This window comes from Ursus americanus, chromosome X (assembly GCF_024610735.1).
Source record: "Ursus americanus isolate L20-20 chromosome X, mUrsAme1.1.p, whole genome shotgun sequence".
Classification (NCBI taxonomy): domain Eukaryota; kingdom Metazoa; phylum Chordata; class Mammalia; order Carnivora; family Ursidae; genus Ursus; species Ursus americanus.
Window position 1 is genome coordinate 117,308,613 of NC_142164.1, and position 4,439 is coordinate 117,313,051.

The 4,439-nt window shown below is 42.9% G+C and overlaps 1 long non-coding RNA gene across 1 annotated transcript; it reads left to right on the top strand.

The window, feature by feature from the left end:
* The first annotated feature begins 785 nt into the window (after positions 1–785).
* LOC148107017 (uncharacterized) lies at positions 786–3,130 on the top strand. The gene is made up of 3 exons (XR_015723495.1): positions 786–1,011; positions 1,704–1,773; positions 2,513–3,130. It is a non-coding gene; the product is annotated as an uncharacterized LOC148107017 (long non-coding RNA).
* Positions 3,131–4,439: the final 1,309 nt, after the last annotated feature.

The window sequence follows — 4,439 nt, forward strand, 5'->3', positions numbered from 1 at the left end:
ATTTAAGAGAGAGTGAGTGAGAGAGAGAGCATGAGCAAGGAGGAGAGGGAGAGGGAGAAGCAAGCTCACCCCTGAGCAGGGAGCCCAATGTGGGACTTGATTCCAAGACCCTGAGATCATGACCTGAGCTGAAGGCAGACACTTCACTGACTGAGCCACCCAGGTGCCCTGAATCTGGATTTAACAGTACTTTCGTTTCCCACGAAGACCAGTGGTGACACCACCTGCCCATTCTGTATTATGCTGCTGAAAACCTGAGATACGATCCACAATGTGATTTGCATCTTGGATCTTCCTAGATTATGATAAACTTTTTCATCTCTTGCATGAATAATTCGAAGATGGGGACATGAAGAACCGCATATTGAATTCTTCACTTAATTGTATACCCTTTGGTAAAACAGAAGAGCTGAGGTTGTTTTATTCCTAAGGCAATTATCCATGAGGAGCTATACATCATTACGCAACCCTGAAAATGTGGCTCCTCACACAGAAGAACTGAGAACCCCAAGTGGAGGTGGTCTCTCGTCAGCCCGCTGCTTTAGCTGGGTCCTGTTTCCTCACATGCATTGGCTGGAAACATCCCTACAGGACACTGGACAGTGGGGATCGGTAAGTGATTTTCCGTCCTTCCCCCAAATGCAAAGAAAGGCAAGCACTTGAAACTCTCAAAGCCCGGCAGCCTTTGGTGCCTGCAAACAACACGGTTGACCTGGTGTTGTCTTACACAAGGAACTGGAGGAATAAGGGTTGTGTGGCTGTCTTTGGATTCAGGCGCCATAAATCTCGAGCGAGTTGCAAAGGCTTGTGTGGAGATTTCATGAAGGGCGGACGTTCTCGAGGTCTGTTTGCTCCATCAGACATCTGTGTGCAATAGCTCACAGGACGTCCAAGAAGTGTGACGAGTCACACGATACCACTTTCCCCCAGGACAACTCAGGGAAGAGACTGTTCCTCCTGTCCCCTCGGCTTCCTGTTACACTTTCTGCAAACACGTCAGCGTGAATTCAGGTATGCATATCATTTTCTTTTCCACTTTAGCCAAATATCTGTTTTCTATCAGTTGTAACTTCGACAGAAAAGAGAGAAAAATGCCTTTGTGGGAAAAAAAGAGGGTCAATGTTTACACTATCAGTATAAATTATATCAGTTTACCTAGCTTGGGATTATAAAAACGTCTGGAAAACACTTCAGTTTTTTAAAACTGAAACTTTCCTTCAGCAGCAATTCAAAAAGCCAGGGGAAAAAAAAGAAGAGAGTCATCCTAGACTCGGGTGATTCTATGCAGATAAGAAAATCAGAATGAAAGAGAATGGAAACCAAAACTCAAACCAACAAAACAGAATTTTGATTTGTTAGATTCACACTTCCAAGTGTTTCAAGAGACTCATTCAGGACTTCTATAAAACTTTGGTGACAATTTAGTCTCAGATAAATCCCTTCTCTCTTTGACTTCACATAAAGTTACAGAAATCAAAGTATTTCCAATAAGGGCAGTTTCCTGATTCAGCCTTGACAGCAAGCGGCATGTGGACAAGAAAATTATGTGTGTCGGATGCTTATTTTCTGGATGATCACTGTCCAGAAGCATCTTGCTCACACCTGTACTCTTATTTCCAACCATACGAATGTACCTTTTCAAAATTTTTTGGAAGTAACATCTGGTGTATTTTTTCTTCTTGGTCATGTTTTATCTTTTGCAGACCCCTGAAATCAACCGTTGGGCTGAAGCTTATTGCCCCACATCCGGATGAGCAACAAGAAGACAGGAAGGTCACAGTCACATTTGTGGCTTTGAGTAGCAAACCTGAGCTCTCTGTTCACAGCAGAAATACTGGTCTTGATAATCCACTCATCTGTTGAAGGGCATCTCGGCTCCTTCCACGATTTAGCTATTGTGGACAATGCTGCTATGAACATTGGGGTGCATATGGCCCTTCTCTTCACTACGTCTGTATCTTTGGGGTAAACACCCAGTAGTGCAATGGCCGGGTCATAGGGTAGCTCAATTTTTAACTTTTTAAGGGACCTCCACACTGTTTTCCAGAGTGGCTGTACCAACTTGCATTCCCACCAACAATGTAGGAGGGATCCCCTTTCTCCACATCCTCTCCAACAATTGTTGTTCCTTGTCTTGTCTATTTTTGCCATTCTAACTGGAGTACGGTGGTATCTTAGTGTGGTTTTGATTTGAATTTCCCTGATGGCTAATGATTTTGAACATTTTTTCATGTGTCTGTTAGCCATTTGTATGTCCTCATTGGAAAAGTGTCTGTTCATATCTTCTGCCCATTTTATGATTTGTTTATTTGTTTCTCACGTATTGAGTTTGAGAAGTTCTTTGTAGATCTTGGATACCAGTCTTTTATCTGTAGTGTCATTTACGAATATCTTCTCCCATTCCGTGGGCTGCCTCTTAGGTTTTTTTGACTGTTTCCTTGGCTGTGCAGAAGCTTTTTATCTTGATGAAGTCCCACAAGTTCATTTTATCTTTTGTTTCTCTTGCCTTTAGAGATGTGTCATGAAAAAGGTTGCTGTGGCCGATGTCGTAGAGGTTGCTGCCTATGCTCTCCTCTAGGATTTTGATGGATTCCTGTCTCACATTGAGGTCTTTCATCCATTTAGAGTTTATTTTTGTGTATGGTTGAGAGAGTGGTCAAGTTTCATTCTTTTGCATGTAGCTGTCCAATATTCCCAGCACCATTTATTGAAGAGACTGTGTTTTTTCCACCGGATGTTTTTTCCTGCTTTATCAAAGATTAGTTGACCGAAGAGCCGAGGGTCCATTTCTGGGTTCTCTATTCTGTTCCATTGGTCTATGTGTCTGTTTTTGTGCCAGTACCATGATGTCTTTGTTATCACAGCTTTGTAGTACAGCTCGAAATCCGGCATTGTGATGCCCCCAGCTTTGTTTTTCCTTTTCAACAATTCCTTGGTGATTCAGGGCCTTTTCTGGTTCCACACAAATCTGTTCCATATATACAATGGAATATTACTCAGCCATCAAAAAGAACGATTTCTCAACATTTGCTGCAACACGGATGGCACTGGAGGAGATAATGCTAAGTGAAATAAGTCAAGCAGAGAAAGACAATTATCATATGATTTCTCTCATCTATGGAGCATAAGAAGTAGGAAGATCGGTAGGAGAAGAAACGGATAAAGAAAGGGGGGGTAATCAGAAGGGGGCATGAAGCATGAGAGACTATGGACTCTGAGAAACAACCTGAGGGCTTCAGAGGGGAGGGGGGTGGGGAAATGGGATAGGATGGTGATGGGTAGTAAGGAGGGCACGTATTGCATGGTGCACTGGGTGTTATACGCAACTAATGAATCACCAAACTTTACGTCAAAAAACCAGGGATGTACTGTATGGTGACTAACATAATATAATAAAAAAACATTATTATAAAAAAAATAAAAACTTTAATAAACTGAAAAAAAAAAAGAAATACTGGTCTTGAGAGCAAAGCATTTCCTCCAAGAAAGTGGTGCTTGAGAAAGTTTAAATTCCAAATTTAAATACCAAGAGTCAGATCCTGGGAGAACTCAAAACCATAAGGATATGGCTCTCATCCCCTGGAGTGAGAGCACCATGAGAGCAGCACCTCCCCAAGCAAAGGGAAAGCACAGTCCCAAGAGAAAGGAGCTGATGACACCAGCCTGCTGCTCGGTGCTCCTGGCTGCCTCGCGTCAAGGAGCAGATGAAACTTAAAGATAGGTTTACGCATCCTTCCCTCACCCGAAACTCCTGCAAAAGGCAATCCCTTCCTCCAAAAGGAAGAAATAGATATGTGGGAGAGTAACAAAGAGGGATCACGGCATTCTTCTGACCCTCTTGGGGCCCCAGAAACATACGTGGGAGCTTTAGAACCGAAGAGGCTTGAGGGCCCAAGAGGGCCCTAAATATTCAGCTGAAAAGAGCAAGTAACCTCCTGGAAATTAAGACTTTCCTGAAAGAAAGGAGTTCAAAAGACAGAAGATGCAGTGGCACATTTACGTCCAGGAAGAGCCAGCCTTTGGATTGGCCCAGCACAGGTTTCGGACCTCAGCTGCAGCCATGTACAGAGGAAAAAAGAATCCGTGTGCGCCTGAGTCTTCAGTTCCACTTTTAACCTGCTATAAACGACTAACGAATAAATGAATTAAGCTGTCAGAAGTTAGCTTCCCTGCAGCAACCCAGGGATCAAATAATACCTAAGTTTCAAGGTCGCTGGTAGGATCTGATGTAATTACACAACGACTCCACACAGCAAGCGTTCAGTAAGCTGTGGGTAATATTATGATTGCTATTATTATGACTGTTAGCACAGTAAGTCTGTGATGCCGGTCATTCACTCTGATCATTGTGTCTGAATTTAATCGGTTGAGACTAATTTGTGCCCATTATCTTCCCTGATCAGCCTATAACAGTGATTACACAACACAAGTGACAAAAC